The 8,004-nt window shown below is 38.4% G+C and overlaps 1 pseudogene; it reads left to right on the top strand.

The window, feature by feature from the left end:
- The window catches only part of LOC103610363, a 14,061-nt pseudogene that overhangs the window by 2,354 nt on the left and 3,703 nt on the right, over window positions 1–8,004 (top strand).

Below are 8,004 nucleotides of genomic sequence, written 5' to 3'. Positions count from 1 at the left end.
AGAAAAAAAAAAAAAAAAAAAAAAAAAAAAAAAAAAAAAAAAAGAAAGATAATACAAATCTTTCCATGAACTTTTTACAGTACCCTCATATAAACTGAAGCCAAAGAGACACTTGGAAAAACAAAACTTGGGGAATCTTCATAGTTTTGGACTTTGCCTCAAAATGAAAACAGACTTAATAGTTACTGAAATGGATATAAATTTCACCTAAATTATGTATATATTATAAGTTATATTCATAACAAAAATTAAATATATTTTGTTAAATTAAATTAACAAGGTATATATACAAGGTATATATCCATAATAACAAGGTATTATATACATATTTATTATATGTGCATATAAATATGCATATTAAATATATATATTAATTTATATACATATCTGTATATAATATAATTTATATACATATATTATATAAATATATTGCATATACATATATCTTTATATACATTTATTATAAATGATTGCTCTTATTTATTCCTCAGAATATGGTTGTATGATATCATGCTAGCATTATTTTTTACAGTCAGATATTGAGCAATCAACCAGTTTGAATTTCTGGCAATTACATGTAGAAGTTAAGCAGCCAAATAATGGACCCATCTAAGCTCTGGTTATTTTGGTTATATGAACGTGACCTTTGTCATAATTATATATGTTCATGCAAGTGACTTTAGTGTGCTTTTTTATTAAAAAAGACTAAACACTGGGCCAGCCCGGTGGCGCACTGCTATAGTGCGCCGCTTGGGAAGCGCGGTGGTGCTCCCACCGAGGGTTCGGATCCCACATACAGACCGGTTCCCGCTCACTGGCTGAGCGAGGCGCGGGAGCAGCACCGAGGGTTGCGATCCCGTTGCCGGTCCCGGTCCGGTACGGGGGCGACACTGAGGGTTGCGATCCGTTGCCGGACACGGAAAAAGACAAAAAAAAAAAAAAGACTAAACATAATTTTTAATAAAAAACCACTATACCTTTATTAGGAAAATTTTTTCTTTACATCAGCTGTAACTCTGGAACACTAACAATGTCATTTTTCAAGTTATTTTCCATGTGTATATTTTTGCATCATTGCAGGGATTATGCACAATTTTGTATCTTTCTATATTTATCAGCATATCATAAACATCGAATGTCTCTATAGTCTTCATAATTCATATTTCATTGGCTGCTTAATAATTCAACTATTGATTTACCATTATTAACTAAAACATTCCCCTGATAGTGATAATGAATCTTTAGACTGTCCACATTCTGTTATTAGCAGTTAACAGTGTAATGAACATCTTGGTGCATATATTATTCATCTTATTTTGAATTGGTTTCTTAGAATAGTTTCTAGTAGAGTTATTGAATCAAAGGATGGAAATGAGCTTACATATTTTTATTTAAATGGAAAATTCTATAAATAGAAATTTACCTTTTTATCTTTATTTTTATTTTATTTTTATTTTTTTGTCTTTTTTTTTTCGTGTCCGGCAACGGACCGCAACCCTCAGTGTTGCGCCCGTACCAGACCGGGACCGGCAACGGGATCGCAACCCTCGGTGCTGCGCCCGCACCTCGCTCAGCCAGTGAGCGGGAACCGGTCTGTATGTGGGATCCGAACCCTTGGCGGGAGCGCCGCTGCGCTCCCAAGCGGCGCACTGTATCAGTGCGCCACCGGGCCGGCCCTACCTTTTTATCTTTATTTTTATTTTATTTTTATTTTTTTGTCTTTTTTTTTTCGTGTCCGGCAACGGACCGCAACCCTCAGTGTTGCGCCCGTACCAGACCGGGACCGGCAACGGGATCGCAACCCTCGGTGCTGCGCCCGCACCTCGCTCAGCCAGTGAGCGGGAACCGGTCTGTATGTGGNTCATTTGGATTCTGGACATTTTGGGGGAATAACTTACCTGGTCATACTCAGGGTGCAGAGACCCAGCAGAAGCTGCAGAGTAGAGGGCTCTGAAAAAGCAAGAAGGTCTGGGAGGTTCTCCGTGGCAGAAGAGAGAAAGGACAATAGTGCTATCCAGAGAATCATAGCCTGGAACTAGGGGAGGTTTGAAGAAGGGACGGGCTATAATGAAAGGAGATGGAAACACTATAGAGGTTAAAAGACAAATGCAGATACTCTAAAATATGAGGCTACTTCAAAATGTTCATGGAGAAATAGAATTGAAAGATAATATAAATCTTTCCATGACTTTTTACAGTACCCTCATATAAACTGATGCCAAAGAGATACTTGGAAAAATAAAACTTGGGGAATCTTCATAGTTTTGGACTTTGCCTCAAAATGAAAACAGACTTAATAGTTACTGAAATGGATATAAATTTCACCTCAATTATGTATATATTATGTTATATTCATAACAAAAAATTAAATATATTATGTTAAATTAAATTAACAAGGTGATTTATATACATATTAATTAAATATATACATAAATATACATATTACATATGCATATTAATTTATATACCCATCTGCATATAATATAATTTATATACATATATAAATATAATGTATATACATATATCTTTATATACAATTATTATAAATGATTGTTTTTATTTATTCCTCAGAACACGGTTATATGATATCATGCTAGCATTATTTTTTACAGTCAGATATAGAGCAATGAACCAGTTTGAATTTCTGGCAATTACATGTAGAAGTTAAGCAGCCAAATTATGGACCTGTCTAAGCTCTGGTTATTTTGGTTATATGAACATGACCTTTGTCATAATTATACATGTTCATGCAAGTGACTTTAGTGTGTTTTTTTATTAAAAAAGACTAAACATAATTTTTAATAAAAAACCAGTATACCATTATTAGGAAAATTTTTTCTTTACATCAACTGTAACTCTGGAACACTAACAATGTCATTTTTCAAGTTATTTTCCATGTGTATATTTTTGCATCATTGCAGGGATTATGCACAATTTTGTATCTTTCTATATTTGTCAGCATATCATAAACATTGAATGTCTCTATAGTCTTCATAATTCATATTTCATTGGCTGCTTAATAATAATTCAACTATTGATTTACCATTATTAACTAAAACATTCCCCTGATAGTGAATCTTTAGACTGTTGACATTTTGTTATTAGCAGTTAACAGTGTAATGAACATCTTGGTGCATATATTATTCATCTTATTTTGAATTGCTTTCTTAGAATAGTTACTAGTAGAGTTATTGAATCAAAGGATGGAAATTAGTTTATATATTTTTATTTAAATGGAAAATTCTATAAATAGAAATAAACCTTTTTATCTTTAAATCGCAGCCAGAGTTTGTCCTTTTGCTGGAATCTTAGAACATGGAGCTGTACGCTATACAAATTCTGAATATCCCAACACTATCGGTTTTGCTTATAAAACCGGGTAAGGATTTTCATGCAACTAAGCAGCTAACAGCACATTTCTGTGTGCTCAAGCTAAACTTCTAGAATGGTCCATATTTTATTTTCAGCCTTTAGGTTGGACTTGCCGAATGCAAATAATTTTTAGTTCTGCTTTTAATAAGATGGTACTTCAAAAAGTTAATGGAAAAATATAATTGAAAGATAATATGCATCCTTCCGTGAACTTTTTGAAGATTCCTGCAATATGGGAATCTGAACCCATGACCTTGGTGTTATAAGGCTGTGCTGTATGAAGATTCCTTGTGTATATTTACAGTGATGTTGAGGGTTGGGGTGAGGAGAGAAGAATACAACAACTAATGAAATATGCAGTCACTGCTATATCTAATTTTTATGTTCCTGATTAAATTTCTTATCTGAAAAGATATATTGAAATGATTGAACTTGGATGATAATTCCTTATAATCTCTGGGCCAAATCTTGGCGTAGGGTTAAAATACTTTGAATAAGTCTTGGGCTTTAGTTATGATGATAATTTGATTGACCAAACTGGTAGTCTATAGAAGGGAATCCTTTCGAGAAGATTGGGAGTGTGTTAATGTAGGACATAATTCTCTTAATCCACATGTAATGAAATACAACATCCCCAAGAAGAAAGCACTTACGGTTGGTCACATAGCTCACCTGCCTTATGAGAAAAGACACCACTGTGACAGTGTCAGTAAAACACTGGCTGGACATCAGGGCAAAATTTTACTAAGGATACTTGTTTGGGATTAGAGATTAAGACATACTATGTGTGAAAGAGAAATACAGCCCTTTCGTCAAATTATGGGTGGGTCCAATGACAAACGACCTTGAAAAAAGTCTTTAAGGACAGAATGTTACACTTTCATTAGCGATAGACCACATTGTTTTTACACAGTCGTGTCAGTAGGCTCTAAGAAAATGAATAGCAGAGGTTACTTATTTTGATTTACTTTTGTCATTCTGAAAAAGCGACGGTTCTTTGCTTTTTGTTTTTACATAAAATTAAGTTGGCCAACGGGTTGGAAATGAGGGACTTAGGGGTTTGGCTTTTACACTCAGCAGCTATGGAACCCTCCAGCAAATCACCTGCAGCATTGGCTGGGAGACTTGATAAGCCCTAGATGAGTGTAAAGATCCTCAGCATTATCATATGGACAGAAGTCAATGGTATTATAAGAAGCGATGCTCAATGGAGAAGACATTTGAAATGCAAATGATGGATGATCTTACTGCTTGAGAGATTAAATTTTCTTTTTGTAGGTTTTACCTGAATGGGAGTAATTCTGTTAAATGCACTGAGGAAGAAAAATGGAGTCAGGAGCTTCCTGTCTGTGCTCGTGAGTCTATGGGTCCCAGTTATGGGGAGAGAGATCAGTTAAGCCAGAGCTTTCTTGGTTTTAGCACTGACCGTCCCACACCCTGGAAACCCCTGAATCCTTGCTCGATGAGACGGCTGGCTACCCTTATGGGGAATGTCCATCCTGATCTCATCCTGCTCCGGACAGTGAAACAACCACTTTGGAATAACAGAAGGGAGGCATTCTATTTGTGAACACAGTTTGTATCCTCCACCTGGTGGGGCCAGTCGTTGCTGGGTTTGTTAACATCGACTTTTCCACAGTGTTTTGGCAGTGGCTTGGATATGTGTGGCATTGGACATCAGGGACTGCTACCATTTGACTAGGAGAACTTCTGCAAACAGTGAGATCAGACATTTTCCTCCCGCTGTGGACCCTCATTCATTCATTCACATATTCAATAAATTTGTGTTGAGGGCCTAATACACGGCAGATCCTGTTCTCAGCACTTAGGCTATAATGCCAAAGAAGAGAGCTCTGCCCTCAGGGGGTGAGTCTAGTGATGAGGCAGACAAGGGTTGTAACCTCACAGTAAGCTAAGAGCCCATCAAAGGGCCTTGCATGGTAGGACTGATTGAGATTCCTCCAAGAGGCACTGCTGGTTTACTGGGCGGTCAGCTGAGCTTTGCTTGTGTAGGGAGGGGCATTATTATGTTCCCTAACGGGATTTATTCAAGTTCAGTCTTTGACCAGGAGGCTCATTCAGCACAACAGCTATGGTTCTTCAATGTTTCAGTGAGGCCTGTCCTAGCAAAAGCTAGTGGGAAAGTAAAGCAATTCCAAATAAATCCTAATTTAAGGAAAACCAAACTACAAAAAGTGAAGCTTTTTAAAGGATAAATAGAATTTTTTACTCAGCAGTAGGAATCACCATGGTTCCTGTAAATAGTTTCTCCTTTAAATGACTTTACATCAATTATGTAAATTCAATTTTTTTCTTTTTAGTTACAAACAAAAAAGGCTATTTTAGCCTCAGTCTAATTTATTTTTTGCAGCTGGCTGGCATGGGGAACCAAAACCTTGATCTTGGTACAAGGTGGCACTCTAACCAACTGAGCTAACAAGCCCAGCCTCAATCTAATTTAAATGAGTACCTCGCAGACTTTAACGCACATATGAATCACCTGGGCATCTTGTTCATATGTAGCTTCTGTGTCTGGGGTCGGGTCTGGGCTTCTACATTCTAACAAGCTCCCAGGCAATGCCCATGCTGCTAGTCCACGGACCACACTTTGTGAGTAGCAAGGGTCTAGATCATTCAAGTTAAATCATTTTTAGTCTGCACTGTCTTCTATTATAACTTTCCATGAATTTGTTGAAACTCCATATTAGTCAGATTGAGGTGACAAGCCACTACCATGTCTCTGGGTCCTTGAAGCTACTTGTATAGGCTCCATACACAGAGAGTCCAAAAGCAGGAGGTGTTCAATAGGAACAAATAAACCGAACCAGCGATGGAGCTCAGATATTACAAACAACTTTGTATCAAGTGGCTGTCACCAGCCATTATTTCAGATGGTCCTCCAACAATGTCCCCCACTGATTCTGTCTTCCAGAAACATCTTGCAACGTAGGCTTTGGATCAAAGATTTTATGGAAACTTAACCATTGTGTTGTTGTAGAAGGCAAATTAGTGGTAGCAAGACTTAAATCTACTTAATTATTTAGTTTTTTGGCTGGTTTGGACATCTGATTTGAGGATCATATTTTCTTTCTTTTTTATTGAAAAATAATTGATTAACCATATTTGTGTGGTACAGAATTGAATATCAATACCTGTGGACAATGTCTGATGACCAAATCAGGATAATTAGCATGTTCATCATTACAAAGGGCCGGCCCAGTGGCGCACTGTGATAGTGCGCCGCGCTTGGGAAGTGCGGCGGCGCTCCCGCCGAGGGTTCGGATCCCACGTACAGACCGGTTCCCGCTCACTGGCTGAGCGAGGCGCGGGAGCGACGCCGAGGGTTGCGATCCCGTTGCCGGTCCCGGTCCGGTACAGGGGCGACACTGAGGGTTGCGATCCGTTGCCGGACTCGGAAAAAAGACAAAAAAAAAAAAAAATGTAATCATTCCTTGTGTCTATTAACTAGTTTCTCACTAGTCCCTCCCCCTCCCCATTTCCCACCTTTAGTAACCATGGCTCTGTTCTCTCCTTGTGAAAGTTCAACGTATTATTGTATCTTTCTTTCTTTCCTTCTTCCCTCCTCTCTCTCTCTTTCTTTCTCTCATGTGGTATTTCTCTTTCTGTGCCTGGCTTATTTCACTTATCATAATTTTTTCCAAGCTCATCCATGTAGCTGTGAATGGCAGAATTTCATTCTTTTTTATGGCTGAGTAGTATTCCATTGTGTATATATACCACATTTTCTTTATCCTGTCATCCATCGATGGACATTTTTCAGTTGATTCGGCCTCAACTGTTTCATAGAAATGATAGCTCTTTCTTTTTCCAGCCATAACCTGCCCTCCACCACCTGTACTGAAGTCTGCAACATTTAGTGTTTATAACCCATCAGCTGGAAACAACTCTGTGTATCAGGACACAGCAGTCTTTGAATGTTTACTACAACATGCCATGTTTGGAAATAATACAATTGCCTGCACAGCACATGGAAATTGGACCAAATTGCCAGAATGCAGAGGTAGGTGCAATAAGACAAAATAATTATGGTAGTGTAGAAACCCAGATTTGAAAAGTATTGAAAATTCCAACTATTGTGGAGTGTTTCAGATCACCTCTGTCAACACATGTTTATTGAGCATCTACCGTGTGCCAGGGAGTGTGCTAGGTACTGGGGATACTAGATGAGTGAGACCTGGCTCCTGACCCAGGGGAATGATATACAATGCAATTAACTCTCCAGAGCTGCCTGGGAAATCTTCCCAGAGACGGTGACCCTTAGAATGGGCCTTGGAGGAGGAGTGAAGAATGAGGGGAAGACGTGCCACACACAGGCACAGTGGCGCAAAGTCAGGGAGGCATGAAAGGACAGGGTGTGTCCACAGATGGCTGAGTATTTCAGTGAGGCTGGCAAAGAGAAGCCTGGATTAAAATGGGGAATCCTGGGAGATTAAGGTAAATACTAGATTGTAGTCGAGTGTTGTAAATCTTTACAATCTTTACCTAAATTTAAGAACCACAGAAATATTTAATTTTTGTTTTTTAAATTATGAAAATTCGGGCCGGCCCGGTGGCGCACTGCTACAGTGCGCCGCTTGGGAAGTGCGGCGGCGCTCCCGCCGAGGGTTCGGA

The sequence above is a fragment of the Galeopterus variegatus genome, unplaced genomic scaffold (genome assembly GCF_000696425.1).
Source record: "Galeopterus variegatus unplaced genomic scaffold, G_variegatus-3.0.2 Scaffold11004, whole genome shotgun sequence".
NCBI classification, from domain to species: Eukaryota; Metazoa; Chordata; class Mammalia; order Dermoptera; family Cynocephalidae; genus Galeopterus; species Galeopterus variegatus.
This window is presented reverse-complemented; position numbering and strand designations above follow the sequence as displayed.